The sequence below is a fragment of the Chlorocebus sabaeus genome, chromosome 12, assembly GCF_047675955.1.
Source record: "Chlorocebus sabaeus isolate Y175 chromosome 12, mChlSab1.0.hap1, whole genome shotgun sequence".
Classification (NCBI taxonomy): domain Eukaryota; kingdom Metazoa; phylum Chordata; class Mammalia; order Primates; family Cercopithecidae; genus Chlorocebus; species Chlorocebus sabaeus.
The window spans coordinates 7,409,970-7,429,934 of record NC_132915.1 but is presented as its reverse complement, the minus strand read 5'-3'; the positions used below and the strand labels follow the sequence as shown (position 1 = coordinate 7,429,934).

The following is a 19,965-nucleotide window of genomic DNA, read 5'->3' as shown; positions in this document are numbered from 1 at the left end:
GGAGCTTGTTGGCTTGGTGACCCAGATACACCCTCCAGGGAATATGCCATGCGGTGGAGTCTCTTCCCCAGCACCGCACAGCAAAAGGAAAGGGCCGCTGAGTGTCTGTGGGTCCTGGGCAGTCACAGAAGCCACCGCGCTGGCGGGGAGGAGGGGGACCGATGCGGTCCATGTGCCGGGCAGTCCCACCTTCTCTGCCTACGAAGGGCCCTTACCCTGCGCGGGGAGAGCGCCGCGCCCCGCCTGGGCTCCTCTGCTCCTGCCGCCGCCCGGGCCGATTCCGCGGGCCTCGCCCGGCGCTCCAGCCCGTGCGCGCCCAGCTCCCGGCGCATGGGCGCGGTCAGCAGGGCGGGCCGGGGCGGCGGGGCGCGACACCGGGAGGAAGTGCGGGCCGCCTGCCCGGGCGCGTTAAGGAAGTTGCCGAAAATGAGGAAGCGCCGCGGGCCCGGCGGCTGAGGCCACCCCGGCGGCGGGAGAGCGAGGAGGAGCTGGGGGCCCCGCGCTGAGCCCGCCCTCGCCTCACCTGGCGCAGGTAGGTGTGGCCGCGTCCCCTCTCCGGTCGGGACTTTCTGGTGAGGAGAGGAGGTTACGGGGGAAGACGCGCGGCGTTCATGCCCCTTCTTGTTCTGCCTTTCTTGTGCGCCCAGTCACACCGGGTAGGTGCCCGCAGGGCCTTCACCGGCGGAGGTAAAAGTGTTGAAACCACGTGAATAAATACAGGTGGGTTCCGCCAGCTTCGCTCCTGGACCTGCCGGCGCTCGGGATCCAGAAGCTGCGCCGCCGGGAGAGAGGGGCTCGGGCCTGGGCGGAGGGGACAGAGGTCAGATGGTGCGGAAGGTGCTCCGGACACCCCAGGGCGCCCAGGCCACCAGGGAGCGCGGAAAGTGCGGTCGCGGCCCGGCCCTCGGGAGACGCGAGACTGGGCTCAGGCACAGCGCGAGGAATTCGATCTTGGAGCTAGAACATTTTCGTTTGGCCATTTACACGAATCCACTGGAAAATGCCGCAGTGTTTATCGAAGTTACTCGAAGTAGAAATGTCCCAGACGTCTTATAAGCTTAGACAAATCTTTTACTACAGAAAGAAACAGCAGTTGCATTCAAACACCAAACTTTCTGAACCACTACTAACATTTAGCATAATTACTCTTGTGGGTACATTTTCATTGTCAAGTAATTTACTTAGCCAATGAACTTGGAGAGCAAGAAAATTTAATGTAGTAAAATGTAAATTTGAGTTAAGAATTAAGGGTATTTCTTTTTGTGTGTTGGTTTGTTTTTGGCAATATGGCCCCAAAAGCTTAAGCGCACCTAAAAGCTATAAAAATGCAATCCATTCTTTTGTTTGAATGTTCAAGGACTAGAAAGACAATTGGAGAAGTGAGAGTTTGACTCTTTTTATGTTGGAAACAGTGTTGCAAAATATTTTGAGTTTTGCCTGACTTACCAAAGGTTCAGTTGAACTCAAGTAGAACTGTTGACTGGAAGACTTTTACTTTTCTTTTTCTTTTTCTTCTTCTCCTTCTTCCTCCTCCTCCTCCTCCTCCTCCTCCTCCTCCTCCTCCTCCTCCTCCTCTTTTTAAAAACCTTCAAAGCATTGCAGCTTGTAGTAAAAAAAAAAAAAAGAAAGAAAAAAAGAGTTGAAGATGTGCCACATCTGATTCTTCATATTAAAAATAAAATTTAAAAAAAAGAACCGTTTAATCCCTGAGAGTTCCTGGAAGAAATGGAATTGATTCTAGCATCTGACTTCTTTGTCCTAGTAGGGACAAATTCATTGCCTTTATAGAGGCAGAATTTTAATTAAATGCAACTAAATACATTGAAGTCCTCCTTCTCCCCAATGAAAGTCCGAGCAGTGCATAGATAGAATTCTATTTGCTCGAGAAGGCTTAAATATATGTAAATTATTACGTATTTTAAGTGAGAAATCTTTGTCAGTTGAAATTATTTTATCAAATCATTTTGTTCTATCTGAATGGCACTTTTGTTTTGACGTATTTAGAAAAATCTTGCACTAAAACAGAAATTGATTTGTGTTATACCCTGTATTTGAAGTGCACTTTAAAGTGTATTTGAATGAGAGATTATAATCAAATTACTTGATTTATGTCTTATCCTCTTACTCTTCTATCTTGGATTTGAACAGGTTGAATTTGAACACTAGGAAAAAAGAAATTTTTCTACTGAGGGATCATGGGAAGATTTTTTAAAAAGCCTCTGTATTTGAAGTGAAATTTCAAATAATAGTATATATAAAATAATAGGATTTTATAATAGTCTTAATAACTAGAAAGTTTTAAGCTAGGATAAAAATGGGGTGTAGACTTTAGGTCTTTATCTTTCCTGAGAGATGAAATTGGTGGAAACGTTATTTTATTGCTAGATTTGCACTTTAGAAATGAATCTCCCTGATCTTTGTTGGGCCCCTATTTGGTATTCTAAATGCAGGTCTAATCTCTCTGCTTTTTTTAATGGAAGATTTCTTAGTAGAACTTCACTTATTTAGCACGTTGTCTGCCCATGGTTATAATCCAATATGCTTGTGCCAAGGTGTATTTTGGAATTCCAGCTTTTTCAGAATTTGGAATTAAAATTTAGAATCTAAATTTCAGAATTGAGAAAGACATTGCTCAGAGTTTAGGAAGGTGAACATACATGTTGACCCTGCCGGTTACATGCCATTCCAATACGGTCTGGAGAGAATCCTGTAATTCCATGCGTTAATATTTCTGCACTTTTACATTTAAAAACATGAATTCTCACTAAGTGGAATGAAGACTATAAATAGCTGTGTGTCCGTTTAGAGCAGGTGTTATCACTACAAGAGCTTCTCTAAAACTTACCAAAAAAAAAAAAAGTCTTGTTTTTCAGAACTTTTTAGAGCTGAAGCTGAGGAACTGAGTCTGTATTAGACTCCATTGAACTATGGTTTGCTTTTGAAAGCAAAGTGCATTTATATTGCTCAATACTTCACACTTTTCAGTAATTAGAAGGGCAGTTCCTCTCTCTTTAGGGAGTCTAAAATAGCAAGATTTTACTGAATTTTCAATCATATCGATCAAAATAGAGGTCCTTCAAGTAAGAGTGGATGTCTCATCTTTGTAGTATAATTTCAAACAGCAGAGTTTCTGACAGTCTACGGTTTTAGAGAAAGAGAGCAGAAGTTACTTACAGGAGGAGTTACTGTCACCCTTTACAACTGCAGCCTGTCCATGGAAGAAATATTATTTCCTGTTAACTTTGCAACCAGCTGGGTTTGTGTCAGTTATCTAAGCCCAAGTGAGGGCTAATTTTTACTTTCTCAATTTTCTCTGTATAGATTTTTTTCCAGCTACCCCCTGACTTTTCTACTCTTGCTTTGCTGGTTTTAACATTTCCCCTACTTCTGGGTTGGTTTATCTGTAACTGAGTGGAGAAAACAGTAACAACAACAGGAATTTAGGTCTTTGGGGAAGAATTTGTTTTAAAAGCCTACACGTTGAGCATTACTTTTTCTTCTACAGCAACTAAAATCAGAAGGCAGAGTCCTAACGAGAGATTGTAATCAAATTGCCTGATTTGTGTCTTATCACCTTCCTCTTCTACTTAGATTTGAACAGGATGGATTCGAACACTAGGAAAAAAGGGTTTTCCACTGAGAGATTGTGGGAAGATGTTTTAAGAACTAGTCTGATTGGATTTTAGGAAAGCTCATTCATTTTGATATGATGTTATCAGGGAAATTTTTGGTTTGCTTATAATTTTATCTGACCAAATATTAACTTGTATGAATTTAAGGTTTTGTTTTTTTGTTTGTTTTTTGCCTTTATGAATCAGTTGTGTACATTTTGCCCTATGTCTCCAGGTGGTTATACTGGAATCTTAAAGACAGTTGAATTTAGCCAAGGTCAAAGATACCCAAAGAAAGAATATTTTGTTTATGTTATAGTACGTTTAACAAATCCAAATGGCTCGCTTGATTCTTTTCTTTCTGGGAAACCACGTATTGATTTCTGGCAGCTGGCCAAAGGCAGATGGTGGTGGAGCAAGCGAGGACAGTTAAGAATGTTGATGATGACTGGATTACTGAGGAGTACTGTGAGCTTTCTGGTCCTCTGCTCAGAGGTATCTAGCACTGAACCTGGGATCCTGGCTCTGAGCTGGAGAGGCGCTTCCAGTCACTGCTGTCCTGGAGTGCTGGAAGGGAGTATAGGTGTGAGGAGACAGTGGGCCTCTAGCCTGGGATGCAGAGTGGGAGGTGTCTTGACCCGAGTGAAAACCTTGCAGGCAAGCTGCAGGCCTACCGAGCAGGGTGAGGGAGGCTCTCAACCTGGATACTGTGAACTGGGGAGAGAATGTAAATTCAACAGGAGGAGGGCTCATGGCAGAGATTTAGGGAAATTCACAGTTTAAATATTGCTTTACTTAAGTATACTCTGCCTGATTATAAGTAGCATTTGAATGTTCAACATACGACCTTTCATTTCCCTCCTTCATTGGTTTGTCTTAACTGGTAAATCTTTATTTTACTTTGGTCAGCCTGGTAGTTTATTAATATGACATCTATCAGTTCCTGTTGAGCTGACATGAAAATGTTTTGGTGTGACTTAAGTTGATTTCTCTTTTTGTTTAATTTTAATTTGCAATGAGTTCCTCTTTTCATTCTGCCCATCTTTTGGTACTGCTTTGAGTTATTTCCTTTAGAATTCTCATTATTTCCTTATGATTGGCGTATTTTCAAAGTTTTTTGGAGTACTAATTTTAAACAGTGTTTGTTGACACTGAGAATTCAGGGCTTGGGAGTTTTAGACCACTGTCACCTTCCACTCCTTCTCACACCATCCCAGGATGATTATTCTCTCCTTTGACGTTAAGAAGTTATTTGGTTTACTTTATTATGGTTATATAAATAGAGTTTACTGCTAAAGCAAAGTATATCATTCCATTTTTTTTCTTGTACCCCTTTTTGCTTTTCCTGGGGTAAACCCTTGCTTTGTTTTTGTGGTTTCTTAGTTTGCCCTGTGCCTATCATCATTTCCTTCCCAACTTTCTGACATAAAGATGAAAGCCCTATTGACACCATTTTCTACAGTGTCAGATACACCAAATAATCTCATGGTTCCATTTTTCTTTCTTTTTTTTCTGGAATCTTCCATCTTCTTCTTCTTGTCTAACAGTTGCTCTTCGGTCTTGCTCTTCAGTTATTACATATAACAATACCTGAAGAATGTTTGGGGGGTTTTTGGTGTGGGATTTTTCTTTTTTTTTCTTTTTGTAGAGATGGGCTCTCACTGTGTTGCCCAGGCTAGTCACAAACTCCTGGGCTCAAGCAATCCTCTTGCCTCGGCCTCCCAAAGTGCTGGGATTATAGGCATGATCCACTGTGCCCGGCCCTATGGGGAATATTTGTTGACCAAATACGTTTTCTGTAAATTGCTTATCATACTCTTTGTTGTACCATCTGTGGCATTAATATGCCTCTTGTCAACACTCACCTACATTTTACCTGTCGTAAATCCACTGTCATAATTATTGAAAATATTTCTCCAGAGCTTTTTAATTCTATGGTTATTTATTTATTGTAGCATAGAACTTTTATGATTTCTTCCATCAGGGTGCATTCTGAATCATGCTTAGTGAAAGATGATTTTTAACTCTACTTTAACAGTTAGCATCCATGTTTTACATCAGTGTCAATGTCACTTTTGTATTAGATACGAAACCAACATTTTATTATTTGAGTGATGAGGATGCTTATTTTTGTGGAAATGGAGATCCCATGAGACTTTAAGCAGATTGCTGGCCTTCTCCTCGATTTCCTTGATTGATTCCTGAAGTGGACACTGCAATGCTAAGTGGAATTCCCCATGAAGCTTGCTCAAGTAAGCGTGAGAAATGCTGGATGGAATGAGGTGCAGCAAGCAGGGATAAATATCATGGGCATCTTCAGAGCCTTTGTGCAGGTGACATGCATGGAGATTCTCCGAGAGGAGCAGTCTCAGCCAGTGGTCCTACACTTCCATGACCCCGCAGTGCGTTTGTTCTTCGAGTGGCTTTCAGGACGGGCTCTGCCACAGCCTCTTTGGAAAACACTGTGTGGCCTCTTGCTCCTCCTTCACCAGCTCCTTAGGCTTTGCTTGGTAGAGGCAGAATGTTGTGGTTGTTTTCATCTTAAATGCTAACAATATATGAATTATTTGGTGGATACAGTGCCTCGAAGTGACATTTATTGAATATTTTTGTAGCTAGTGATTGAGAGTAAGGGTCTGAGACCCCACTGGGTTCAAGTCCCCCTTCTTTATTTGAAAGCTATTCTTGAAGCTTTTGTAAATGGAACAGTCACAGGGGGCTTCGCTGTGATACCTAACGGAGACTGTGCCTGCAGTGCTCGGTACCTGGTGTGTGGTTAAAACTGACATAACTGTCAGAGCCTCTGCCAGGCGGGCTGACTCTGGGAATCTGCCCTGCAGTCTTGGAGGGAAGGCGCATCCAGATAGGTTTCAGGTGAGCAACTACAATTGCCAAAGTTAGTTTCTCTGACCTCCAAGATGGGAGAGCTTTCTAATATTTTCTTTTAGAAAAATTGTCAATTGCATAACTGATACACGAGTACATGTCCTTCAGTACAGGATTCAGATAGAGTGAGCAACAGAAAAGCCCTTCTTAACCTCCACCCTCAGTCCCAGCCCTGCCCCCAGTCGCACTATGGGGGAGCAGTTGGAGCTCTAACCTCCCCTCTTTCGTCCTGTGCATTCGTGTGTGTATGTGTGCATATCTTCAGAAGACATAATGGTGGGGTGTGTACGTCTTCTTAATACCTTTATCTCTCTGAAACTTTGTTTTTTATTAACAATATGTTGGGGTGCGGGGAGGTCTCCATATTCAGTGATTATTGTATTTTTTATGACAGTCCAGAACAGGCATGTGGATTTGTTTTCTTGTTTTTGATATTATAAACAGTGCTGCAATGAATGCACTTTTACTTTTCATTCTTTCCCTCTCCTTTGCCATTTGCACTGTGTTTTCATGAAACCATCAGGTTAATCTTTATCTCAAGGAAGCCCTTCCTCCCTGTCCATCCTGTTCTTCAGCCCATCCACTTAATTTTTCTATGATTACTTTAGCAAGCAGGTGGTTAATTTCCAAGGAATGTAGTTAGTTCTTTGGGATTTTTTTTAAGTGATGTATTAGGTTCCTGTGTATTTTATTACTTGTTTGAGTGCACCATTACCCCTGTCTCCTGGGGCATCAGTTCATCTGCTTGCATGCTTTGTGCCTCTCTCTCCTGGTGTCAGCTTTCCTGATGTGCTGGGTATTTTTAGGTACCCTAGGCATTACTCTTTTTTTTTTTTTTTTTTTTGAGACGGAGTCTCGCTCGGTCACCCAGGCTGGAGTGCAATGGCGCGATCTCGGCTCACTGTAAGCTCCGCCTCCCAGGTTCACGCCATTCTTCTACCTCAGCCTCCCCAGTAGCTGGGACTACAGGCGCCTGCCACCAGGCCCAACTAATTTTTTTGTATTTTTTTGGTAGAGACGCAGTTTCATCGTGTTAGCCAGGATGGTCTTGATATCCTGGCCTTGTGATCCGCCCGCCTCGGACTCCCAAAGTGCTGGGATTACAGGCGTGAGCCACCGCACCCGGCCTAGGTGTTAGTCTTTTAAGGCTACATTCTTGCAGCCTGCCCTACATGAGACAGGAGGAGGGCAAGACCTGGATGTGCACAGGGCAGGATGGGCCCATAACTGGTCTGTGTGGTGTGTGGGTGGCAGGAACTCCCCATTCTTCATGGATGTGGCCGTGCCTTCCCTGTTCAAACGAAGCCACACACGTGTATTTTCCTTCAAGGGGGCTTCTGCTGCTTTCTTGGAGCTGGGGAGCATCTACTCTTCCCTTGTCCTCCCGCTCCTCCCTGTTCCTCCCTCAGGTCTCTCACTTCTAAGGCACTCCGCCCTTGGTCTTCTCCCACTTTGCACCCCCCACACTGCTGCCTGCTACACTGGGGGCTGTGATTGCCCCCTTCAGTGTGAGCCTGTCTTGCTCCATGCCTTTCAAGGACAGCATTCATCGCCAAGCTACTCATGGAGTATCTCCTCAGCTCCTCAGTGTGCTATGACTTCATTTTCTGTAATATTGTTTTTCATGTTTCTTCCCCCTCTCTGCATTTATAGCTGTGCATATGCTTGAGGTGGAAGGCCACCACTTCCTTTCGGTTAGCAACGCCAATCAGCTGATGGTCATGGCTACGGGAAGGAACTCACAGTGAGGGCGAGGGTAAGAGCCTGGCTTGAGCAGGCTGCGTCGCAGGCCTTGGCATTAGGTTCCCCAAATCACTGCCGGTGATCTTGTAGCTCCATCATAAAGTCTGTCCTGCTTATTAGGACACTGAGAGTCCAAATTCATAGATTTCTTAGAAGCCTGTTTAAATATGCAGAGCATCTAATTCAACCCGATTAGAAACCAGCTCAGAAAGGTGAAGGGATTTGTCCAACCACTAAGTGATGCTGCTGGGATTAGAACTCTCAAAACGAGGTGTTTCTAATCCAGAGCCAGAATCCGTATCCGCTACTCTAATAAGGTGTAAAAGAGGATCTGCCGTCCTGCATAAGTGGTGGGCAGGTTTGGAGTCCTGTCAGCAGCTCAGGAAAGCTTGGAGAGGCAGAGGGAGGACACAGGCTCTGTCAGACATGCCAATTTTACTCTTCACCAATGGTTACACAGAACTTGTTATGATCTTTGTGGCTTTTGCATTGAAAAGTTAAGCGTGTACAATAGGAATCAGACACAATCCCAAACCAATGAGAGGTTCAAGTGAGAACAGTGAAGCTTTTGTGCATGCCTTCCTTCCACAGAGATAAATGTACTATCCAGAGTGAACTAGAGCCTCGTGGGAAGTGAGCACCAAGCCCCTAGCAGTGAGTGTCTCTGTCCTTCCCACGTCAGACCTCCACGTCTGTGGCTATCTCCCTGCGGGCAGAACTGCTGCTCTCTGCCTGCGTTGCTGTCATGAGGGTTGGGAGGGGACAGGTATGGACAGATCTCAGACCCATTTCCCTCCTGTTATGGAAACGTTTGTGAGGCAGGAGGGATTTCAATGATTTGGTCAAGGGAAAGCAGCTTGGCAGCTGGGGAGAAGGACTCATGCTAGAAAGAAGACAGAAAGGCAAGTATTTGCGAGGGATGATTTCTCCGAAGGAACCAGCAGTGTCTGCAAAGACTTCTGTGTAATACTTTACCTTCCCCAGAGCTTATTTCTTCTAAGAAGACTCTGGAAGCTGTGTCAGTGTCTGTTATGGAGGAATGGAGTATCAGTCTGATCGGGTTTTCATAACAAAGCACCGCATACTGGACGGCTTGAACAACCCAATGTGTTGCCTCCCTACTCTGGGCCAAAGAGACTGAGGTCAGGGTGTCCCGGGGTGGCTCCTTCTGAGGGCTGGGTGGGAGAATGTGCTCCTAGTGTCTCCTTGGCTTGTGGGTGACCATCTCCAGCTCCACATGGCATGCTCCCTCTGTGCTTGTCTCTGGGTCCAGATCTCCTTTTCAGGTAAGGACACCAGTCATGTTGGAGCAGGGCTCACCCTAAGGACTTCAATGTGGCGTAATCACTGCTGTAAAGACCCTGTCCTTAAATAAGGTCTCACTTAGAGGAGTTAGGGAGTTAGGACATCAACATTTGAATTTGCGGGGGACACAATTCAACCTGTAACAAATGGGTGAGTGAAGACTGGCACCTCCCCTTGATGGCTTTTCTGTGATGCCAAGAGCACCAGGGGAGCTCTCCAGATACGAAGATGGAGAGATGTCTAAGGCCCCCGAAATGTGCCTGCTGTATAGATGATTCCAGAACTCTGTCAGTGTGGACACCAAACACAATTAAGCACATTAAAATACTTACGGTAAAGTGTTTCTTTCACTTTAGATGTGCAAAAACTTTAAAAAAGAGAGAGAGACTTGTGAGAAGAGAAGACTCAGGGAAGAAATGTAAGATAAAGGTGTTGAGGGAGACAGACTCCACAAGATTGCAAGGTGAAGCTGCTGTGGGGAGTGGAGCCCAAATACCATGCAGTCATGGGCCGAGGGAGGCTTTGCATACCACGCAGGGGAGACATAGGACCATGGATGAATGGTCTTGGGAAAACTGCACATCGTTTGGAAAAAATCAAAACTTTGCTCTTTATATCAAAATAAATTCCAAGCTGAACAAAGAATTAAAATATAGCATTGAAATAATAAAGCTATTAAAAGAAAACTTAGGTGAGTTTTAAAATAATTGTGAAGAGGCCTGTCTAAATGTGATAAAACATATGAATTTATTAATCATACTCACCACAAGATTGATAAGTACGATTTCCTAGAATTTTAAGTAAATCCCCATAAAATGAAAACATATATAAATAAATGAAAAAATGGTAAGATACATTTAATTTCAATGCTTGTGATAAAGCATCAATAGCTTTAATATGCAGTGAGATTTTTCAAATCAGTAAGAAAAAAAATACAGGTGGGTGCTGACAGGGCCATTTGGTAATATCTTTTAAAATTTAAAACACAAGTGCTTTCACTGAATAATTTCACTTTTAGGAACCTATTACACATATAAATTGACAAAAGTGGAGAAATATATATGCATACTGTAATTCATTACAACATTTTATTTTATAATAGCAAAAAAGAAAAAACCACTAAGGGAAATGCAGTTGGTTCATACGTTGGAATCCTATGCAGTCTTCTAAAAAATGTGGAATTTATTTCATTCACCAAATATAACAATGTCCAAGCTCTACTAGTGAAAAAGCAAGATGTGACATATCATTATATTTGTTTAAAAAACTCATGCTGGGTCAGGTGCAGTGACTCACACCTATAATTCCAGCACTTTGGGAAGCCGAGGTGGGCGGATTGCTGGAGCTCAGGAGTTTGAAACCAGCCTGGGCAACATGGCAAAACCCCACCTCTATGAGAAATACAAAAAAAAAAAAATTAGCCTGGAGTGACGGTGTGCTCCTGTAGTCGCAGCTACATGGGGGGCTGAGGTGGGAGGATCGCATGAGTCCAAGAGGTCAAGGCTGCAGTGAGCCGAGATCATGCCACTGCACTCCAGCCTGGGTGACAGAGCAAGACCCTGTTTCAAGAATCATAATCATAATCATAATAAGTAAAAACTAAAACTCTCACACATGCATATAATAATTTAAGTGATACTGGATTGTTGTTTACTACTTATACATACATTTCTGCCTATACATATTCTGTCCAGTGTGTACACATGTGTATGTAAATATGTAGCGTGATCTGGAAGTGTAAGCGCCAAATTAAGAACAGCAGTTTTGGGGGGAGGGGAATATAATTGGTTTAGAGAAAAAGGTGAAATCTACATTTTTATTCTGCCTACTTCAGTGTGCCTGCAGCATTTACAATGATCAGGAGTGTGTATATTTTTCAGTTTAGAAAAATGATAATAAGAAGGTTTCCTTGGGGGGAAAGAGAAGTAAGTTGGAAACACATCGTGCATCGTGACTGCTGGCACCATTCTGTCCTCCAATGAAGAGTGAGGCTTCGAGAGGTTCAGCGGTTCACCCAAAGGTATACAGCCGTGGTCTCAAACATGCTTGCACCCTGCTGTCACTCAGGTCCTGAAGCCCAGACCACCTCCAATGACACTGGGGTGCTCTAGTGTGCAGCCTGCCTTCAGATGTTTCTTAAAGCCACTCTTACTCCACCCCACCCAGTGCAACAGCCAAGATTGAGGACCACCATTTGACAGCTAGTTCGTAGGATTTCATAGCACACAAACACATCTTTAAAGGCTGACGAGGATGCCACCAAATTGGAATTTATTGGTATGCTGGGTATATAGGCAGCTGTGTGTGCCTTTGACTGCAAAGACACTGGGCAGGCCAGAGTGACCTCTCCCCATTTGATATGTGTGTGTGTGTGTGTGTGTGTGTGTGTGTGTGTGTGTGTGTGATTGAGAGAGAGAGGGCTTGTGTTTTTCTGTTGCGAAGAGTCCTTTCCACAGGAACTTATATTCTCCTAAGGTTTGCCATTCTGTAGAATTTTTGGAGGAAGGCTGTAGAGTGAGAATGTCAGTGCCTTCTCAGCATGCAGCTGTAAGCCTTGCAGGAGGTGAATGCACAGGAAATAATTCTCAGAGGAAGAATATGTGCACTGGTCAGATAGGAAAACCGACCTGTAACATTTTCTACACAAGATGATTTGAATGGTTTTCGTCTTTAAGATTTTTTTTTAACATTATGCGTAGTCCACCGTGCTTTATTCTGTCAGACTATTTGTCATCTGCATGCTTTGTGTGAAACGTTTTTTTTTTCTCGTGAGAAGGACGTAAGCAATTTCGCTTCTGGTTGAGAACTTGGGCCATGGTTTCTTGGTGTCTGTGGCTTGGCTTCTGGGCCTCACTGGCTGCAGCTGATGGTGACCAGAAGGGCTGTTCTTGTGGGTCATTAGGAGATGGGCTGCTGCTGCTACCTCCCCACCCCAGCTGCCTCCATCAGCACTGTGCCATACTCGCCCAGGAGAGGCCCTGGAGTCATCGCCTGCCCCCTTGTTTACACTTTATAATAAAATCTCTAGAATTGTGCCTTTGACGTGTAAACATCCAGTTCCAAGAAGTGGCTCTAAAGCCCTCTCTGAGGGCAGAGTAGTTGTCAGAAGCAGACCAGGCCCTGAGCTCTAGATTCCATCCTTCACTTGAAACTTCTGGGGGCTGGTAGTACCCCATCTGCAAAATGAGGTTAAAAATACCTAGCCCTTGGGTTGCTATCAAGCTCAGAGATGCTCTATGCAAAGCACCAATCAGACTGGCTCACAAAGAATAGGCCCGCTGTCAAATGTTCATGGTTGAGTGCAGGATGTCAAGGATTAATAGCTACTGGTTACCAGGGAATTGAAGAGAGGGTTCTTTTACAAGCAAAAAGATTTTATGAGAGGGTCACAGAGACAGAGTGGCTCTTGCCCAACAGTATCATAAGCAAATAAGCTGTGTCTAGATCCTAATCATGTGTGTAGGGCCCTGCTGGGTTTAATAAGCAACACATACGGGGTGTGTTGTCCTCCACTCTCACATCCCCAGTCACTAGACAAGGTCACTCCCTCAGCGGGCATCTTACTCAGAAGCTCTAAGAGACTTTTTCGCATGACTTTGGCCTCTGCAGTTTTAAAATGTCCGGTTGGAGACCATGGCATGGAGAGTTTGTTATACTCTCTTCCCAGCATGGCACCCTCTTTGCATATTGTGGGTACTCTTAAAGTTATTTCTCATATTTTAATATATCAGATATGACTTGGATACAGTCAACTAGATATTTAGAGAAAAATGTATCGCCCCCATTATCAAAAGAAAACCCAAAACCTTCAAGTTTGGCCCAAGTAGAAGGAATTTCTGGAAGGGAGAATTGCCAGGACCACACAGTCTCTGGTCCTGGGGGTGTGTTTAGAAGATGCAGCTCATCGTGTCATCTGTCATCCCTGCTAAGGATGTTCAGTATGGGGCCACTAGCCACATGTGGCCGTTGACCATTCAATTACTCAAAACCATTTAAAATAAATGTTAAATTTCATATAAAATTTAAAATTCAGTTCTCAGTCACCTTGGCCATGTTTCAGGGACCAGTTGCCACACGTGGGTGGTAGGTCTGTGTCAGGCAGAGTAGAACAGGTATTTCCATTGCTGCAGCAAGGTCTGCCAGACACCGAGCTGCTCTCAGCCCATCCCCTGAGGAGTCCAGGAGGGACATGAACTTCTACCCACCTCTCCGCTTTCCCAGCTCTCAGTGCCACCCCTTGCCTAAGTGCATGGTAACACTTGCCACTATTTCATGTGTTGATAACCTGCAGCTCCCAGTTTTCTTAAGAGGATCTGACCCTGGGAACTGATGAGGGCAGCAGGAGTGCCCTCTCCTTTGACATGAGAACTTGAGTCTTGTCCATGGGGCTCTGGCCTGGCGCTTTCCATCCCCAAGGCTGTAACATTCTCCTGCTCAACACAACACACACACACACACACACACACTATAATGTTACTTCTCAGTCACCCAGGAACTGACATCGTTCCCAGTTATTTCCTTGCAGCAGTCCTCCAAACAGTAACACAGCCTTGGAGAAAGCTATGAAGTCGCGTATCCTTGGGGTAAGCACTCTTGGTTCAGAGTAGTTTCTGAAAGAACAAACCAAGTTTTTGCTCAAGAGGGTTTTGAGGGACTGGAGAAAACCTTAGTGCTTGTTCCTTTCTCTTTGGTTAAAAAAAAAATCCAACATAGTTTCCTTGAAACATCTGGAACCTGAGGTTTTGTCCATTTTGAAAAGAAGATATGGAGAGGGAACGTGTTTCTCACGAAGGCAAAACAAAAAAAAATAAGATTTTAAGCAAGTGGCCCTTGTACATTCAAGTTCAAGAAACAGGCGTTTGTTTCTGGGAATGCCTTCCATTTGCTCATTTTGTAAGTACTCAAGGCGGGCTGAGAGGGGAGCATTCTGAGGCGCTCCAGTGAGCAGAGGAGGGGTCCTGCCACTGGCCCCTCGGTTCCAACCTTGCCTCACTCCAGGCGCTGGGGCAGAGATATGTGGCTGGCCTGTCTCTGGAGTTCCTGTGCTGCTTAATTTGAGTAGAGATAAAATGCCACAAGAGAAGTCGTTTTGAAGGGTTTGTGAATTATAGGACTTCCTTTCATGATTCAGCCTGACTCCAGGAAGTACAGTCACGTGCTGCCCTCCTAGGGGAGCTTCACCCCACCACCAGCACTCGGGCTCCACTTGCTGCAAAAGGTGCGATCAAGATGCTTCTTCCTGAATTATTATCTTAACAAAATTGATATGTCTAAAAATTGAGTTAACACTTTCATTCACTAAAAATGTTTTTCGGAATGATGCCTTTCATGTGACTTCTTTATAGTCCCACGTGAAACTGGGAATATGCTCAGCTCTGTGCTTGTTCCCCTCTGTTTGGGAGCCTGTGCAGCTGCTCACTTTGCAGTCAGCTCTGTTTGGATCAGTGTTGAACCCCAGAACCTTCCACACAGAGGTGATAATTCTAGATAATTCTAGAGCAACTGCTTCTCTATCCTGGCTGTATGCTAGGCTCTCTAGAGAGCTTTACAAGAAATACCGATGCCTGGGCCCATCCCCGAGAGATTCTGAGTGTTAGGGCTGGCAAAAGAGCACCTTGTGTGATCCTAACCCGCAGCTGAAATGCAGAGCCACTGTTCTCAGCTGGAGCTTTTCATTGTTGTTTTTGTTTATTTGTTTTGTTTGGGAATTGAGCTTACTAATGGAAGCAGGAGCTTGTTCTGCTTAGCGGTCATGAGAACCACCTAGGCAGCAGAGGCTGCTCTTAGAATCTGGTTCACTGGGCTGTGCTGGGCTGGACATGGGCAGTTTTAGGACACATCTAGATGAAGTGATTTTGAAGCAGGTGTTTAGAAGGCAGATAGCTGTGCTTCTGTTCTTCTGATTCTTGATAGAGACACAAGAACCTTCCACAGTCATTTCAGTCTAAGTCCTGAAATCGTTCACTGCCAGCCCTGAGCCTAGCTGGACTATGTGCCTCTGCTTGGACACATTTGCCACCTCTGAGAACTGTGTGGATGTAACTCTTCGGTCTTCTGGCTCGATGTGTTTCCAAGGAGAAGCTTGAGGCCCAGTAATATTTTAAAAGTGTTTGGATAAATTTAATCTTACATAATTATGGGGTACACAGTGATGTTATATCTGTACAGTGTGGAAGGGTTGAATCAAGCCAATTAACACACCCATCATCATCAATGCTTATCATTAATCCTCCTCTCTATCTGCAACTTTGTACTCTTTGACTATCATCTCCTCATTCTCTCAGTCCCCAGCCCCTGGTAACCACTATTTTGTTCTCTGTTTCTATGGGTTCAACCATTTTAGATTCTAAATATGAGTGAGATCATGAGATATTTGTTTTTCTGTGCTTGACTTATTTCGCTTTATGTAACTTTCTCCAGCTTCTTCTGTGTTATCACAAACAATAGAATTTCCTGCTTTTTCATGACTGACTAGTATTCCATTGTGTGCGCGCCACATTTTCCTTAGCCATTTATTCCTTGACGGACTTTGAAGTTGATTTTGTATCTTGGCTATGGTGAATAGTGCTGCAGTGAAGCGTGGGAGTACAGATATCTTTTCAACATAAATTTGTAAACTTCCTTAAAATATTATGAGTTTTTTTGTTGTTGTTGTTGGTTTTGTGTTTTTGTTTTTGTTTTTTTGCAATTTTTTGTTTTTGGCTCATCAGCTATCATTAGTGTTAGTATATTTTATGTGTGGCTCAGGACAATTCTTCTTCTTCCAGTGTGGTCCAAGAAAGCCAAAAGATTGCACACCCCTGCTCTAGAGGTTCCTGGATAATATGCTCTTTTAACCCCTGTAGATAAGACTTTTTTTTATTTCTGGAAAGTTTATAACTTTAAACATGTGTTCTACTCCTTTACTTTAATTATCTATTTCAGGGATATTAATTTTATATATTTTAGATCTCCTCTGTCTTTCTCAATTTTTCTGTTGAATTCCTGAAGTCTTTGTTAATTCCTATTTCATTTTTCTCAAGCTCCACAGATCCTGTCCCCTATGCTGCCTGCAGTGTTAATATCCATTCACTTCTCCCTGCTTGATATAATAGCCATCATTTCTTTTCTGGCCTTTTCCCCTGATCTCTGCCAGCTTATCGTTGTTGTCTTTTTTTGCCTCTTCCTCTCTTTTGAGCTGTTATTTTAACCAAGTGATTATTCTGTTAAGTTCTTTGATTCCATATCTGTGTGTGGTCATGGCTTCATCTGCCTTTTGGGATATTTTTCTAGTGAATGTCCTTTGCCATTTGTTTCTCCTGTTGCTTCTCTTCTTTAATTTTTTCAGCATAATTGTACAAACCCAAGGTAGGATCCTCATCTTTGAAATAAATCATGGAGGGGCCTTGGATGTGTACCAGCCGACCAGAATATTTCTTCCTTTCTCAATAATGTGTCTGTGTGTGTGAGAGAGAGAGAGAGAGAGACAGAGAGTGAAAGAGAGAGAATGAATTGGTTTAATATGTATTTCTCCCCAGTGAGGCTGCCAGCCATTCAGTCTCCTCTCTTCAGCACTCTAAGAAATGATTGACTTTCCGTTGCCATGTATATCCTTCCACTCCGCAGGCCTTGTCTGAAGTCTACAGCAGCTGGTCCCCACTAGGGGTCTTCATAATGCCAGGGTGAACACAGCTGCATTGGGCTCTGCTTGCGGCATGTTATTGCTCAGGATCAGGAGTGCCCACTGGTTCCATTGTATTTCTCTTTCTGGTTCTTGTTGCAAGGTCGTTTCAGAGAGGAAGGGGCAGTGTCTCTGCCAACACCCAAGCAATCTGATATTTTGATGTTTATCTTACAGAGTGACTTACAGCATGTGGCATCGAAACGAAACCAATGGTTAAAAATCAACAAATAAGCAGGAAACAACTTCAGAATAACCAAAAAAGTTCCTGGGGCACTCTTAGCTTCCGCCAGCCTCTCTGCTGGCCAACCAGGCCATTTCACTGGCTTTGATCTGTTCAGCACATTGAGTTATGGGGAGCCTCCCAAGTGTCAGGAGTGGGGTGAGGTAGCAGGGGCTGTCACAGCAGCTGAGATGCTTCCCTGCACTCGATTTGTTTATGGTCAGATCGTAAGGAAGCATGGGAGCCCAGCATCAGGCCCTGGTCATGTGTAATCTCATTTATTCGTGACAGCACCCGTAGGGTTTTTCTTTGGGAAAAAAATTATAAAATACAGAAAAGTGTAGCACCATCCAAATTAATAAATGTTGCCATTTTACCCATGTATGCCTTTATTTTTCCTAAAGGAAGAACAGTCCAAATAAAGTAGAAGCCATAACCTTTTATGGATGAGGAAGTAGAGAGTAATCTGCTCAAGGCTGGCTAGCTGGTGAACAGCAGGCCTGGCTCAGGCCCCTCTGGTGCCCCTTATTTAGGCTGCGTGGCCTTCTCTGCCCTGCAGGAATTACGCTGGCTCAGCTGTGCAGGTTGGTGACTGCAAATATCCACCCCTCTAATAGAAAACCAGGCAGATTTTTCTCATGCCATCAGCATGATTTTTCGTATATGTAAATAAAACCTATGTTTTTGAGAGTAGCAGGAAACATTTTGTTAGAAAACCAAATGAATACAGGGAGATATGACTATCAGGAGCTGAGACTGATATTATAATTTTTCAAGTACTAGTATCTGTGTATTGATTTTTACAGTAATTTGTACTTTCCCATCCAGCTTGTTTGTGACCACTGAGGCCCTTTGTGAACATCTTAGAAGTCACTCAAAATGGATAAAGAATGAATGTGAGTCACCCGTAGCAGTCTTACGTGAGATAATATACGGTTGATCCTCAGTATTCATGGCTTCTGAATTTGTGAATTTGCCTACTTCCAATCATTTATCTGTAATCCCCAAATCAATAACCATGATGCTTTCAAGGCCATGTGAGGTCATACACACAGTGTATTAGTTCATTTTCACACTGCTGATAAAGACATGCCCAAGACTGGGAAGAAAAAGAGGTTTAATTGGACTTACAGTTCCACATGGCTCGGGAGGCCTCAGAATCATGGCAGGAGGTGAAAGGCACTTCTTACATGGTGGCGGCAAGAGAAAATGAGGAAGAAGCAAAAGCGGAAACCCCTGATAAACCGATGAGATCTTGTGAGACTTAATCACTATCACAAGAATAGCGTGGAAAAGACTGGCCCCCATGATTCAATTACCCCCCTGCCCTGGGTCCCTCCCATAACATGTGGGAATTCTGGGAGGTACAATTCAAGTTGAGATTTGGGTGGGGACACAGCCAAACCATATCACCCACCCCTGGCCCCTTCAAATCTCATGTCCTCAAATTTCAAAACCAATCATGCCTTCCCAATAGTCCCCCAAAGCCTTAACTCATTTCAGCATTAACCCAAAAGTCCAAAGTCCAAAGTCTCATCTGAGACAAGGCAAGTCCCTTCCACTTCTGAGCCTGTGAAATCAAAAGCAAGCTAGTTACTTCCTAGATACAGTGGGGGTACAGGTGTTGGGTAAATACACCCATTCCAACTGGGAGAAATTGGCCAAAACAAAGGGATTACAGGGCCAATGCAAGTCTGAAATCCAGCTGTGCAGTCAAATTTTAAGCTCCAAGATGATCTCCTTTGACTCCAGGTCACACATCCAGGTCACACTGATGCAAGAGATGGATTCCCATGGTCTTGGGCAGCTCCATCCCTGTGGCTTTGCAGGGTACAGCTTCCCTCATGACTGCCTTCACAGGCTGGCATTGAGCATCTGCGGCTTTTCCAGGCACATGGTGCAGGGTGTCAGTGGATCTACCATTCTGAGGTCTGTAGGAAGGTGACCCTCTACTCACAGCTCCACTAGGTAGTGCCCCAGTAGGGACTCTGTGTGGGGGCTCCGACTACACATTTCCCTTCTGTGCTGCTCTAGCAGAGGTTGTCCATGAGGGCCCTGCCCCTGCAGCAAACTTTTGCCTAGGCATCCAGGCATTTTTATACATCTTCTGAAGTCTAAGCAGAGGTTCCCAAACCTCAATTCTTGACTTCTGTGCACTCACAGGTTCAATACCACGTGGAAGCTGCCAAGGCTTGGGGCTTTCACCCTCTGAAGCCACAGCCTGAGTTCCACGTTGGCCCCTTTCAGCCACGGCTAGAGCAGCTGGGACACAGGGCACCAAGTCCCTAGGCTGCACACGCATGAGGATCCTGGGCCCAGCCCATGAAACCACTTTTTCCTTCTGGGCCTTCAGGCCTGTGATGGGAGGGGCTGCTGTGAAGGTCTCTGACATGGCCTGGAGACATCTTCCCCGTGGTCTTGGGGATTAACATTAGGCTCAATGCTACTTATGCAAATTTCTGCAGATGGCTTCAATTTCTTCCCAGAAAATGGGTATTTATTTTCTATTACATAGTCAGGCTGCAAATTTTCCAAAC

General features: G+C 44.1%; 1 protein-coding gene across 3 annotated transcripts in view; it reads left to right on the top strand.

The window, feature by feature from the left end:
- Nucleotides 1-286: 286 nt before the first annotated feature.
- Nucleotides 287-19,965, top strand: part of SYK (spleen associated tyrosine kinase) — a 95,211-nt gene continuing 75,532 nt past the window's right edge. For 2 of the 3 annotated variants that reach the window (XM_007969722.3, XM_007969717.3), the window contains exon 1: nt 287-532. The gene's annotated coding sequence lies outside the window, so the exon portion shown is untranslated. Of the gene's footprint in view, nt 533-556; nt 721-19,965 lie in introns of those variants that run through there. The other variant, XM_007969719.3, reaches the window with a different exon arrangement.